The sequence below is a fragment of the Chrysochloris asiatica genome, unplaced genomic scaffold (assembly GCF_000296735.1).
Source record: "Chrysochloris asiatica unplaced genomic scaffold, ChrAsi1.0 scaffold02009, whole genome shotgun sequence".
Classification (NCBI taxonomy): domain Eukaryota; kingdom Metazoa; phylum Chordata; class Mammalia; order Afrosoricida; family Chrysochloridae; genus Chrysochloris; species Chrysochloris asiatica.
Genome location: NW_006410527.1, coordinates 4,366 through 4,919, shown reverse-complemented (window position 1 = coordinate 4,919; position 554 = coordinate 4,366).

Sequence of the window (554 nt, the reverse complement as noted above, 5' to 3'; positions counted from 1 at the left end):
AAAGATTATATTTAGGAACCATATATCCAACAACAACAAAAAAAAATAGACTGGATTCTACAGTCTATAATTTCAGGTTAAAAAAAAAAAAAATCTGTAGCAAGATATTAGTATGACTTTAACACCTCTCTCTCAGCTTCTTACCTTCATGGGATATTTGCCTCCTGAGATATTTAAAAATGCTACTGTTGTTCCTTATGATGTAACATGGGATTTAATTTTTGGCCTGTTTCCTTTTTAGTTTGTCTCTCTCCCACTCCACAACTCCCGTTCAGGACATTTTCATAGTGATCAACAATTCAGGGCCAGCTTTAGCTATTTTGGGTAATCTTTAGTTTTTAAGCAGTGTCTTCCCCCTTCTTAGATTCTGGGTACAGTGGTCTTTGCAGCACAGATTCATGCACATACATTGTAGAACCCTACAGGGGTAGTGATGTGTATACTCACTCAGGCACCCCCTCTAGTTATCAGATTGAAGGTATACAGACAACAAGAGATCAGTGTAGAGGGATAGAAAAGAATGTCCACACCTTTGTATCTGAGGATTGATCAGA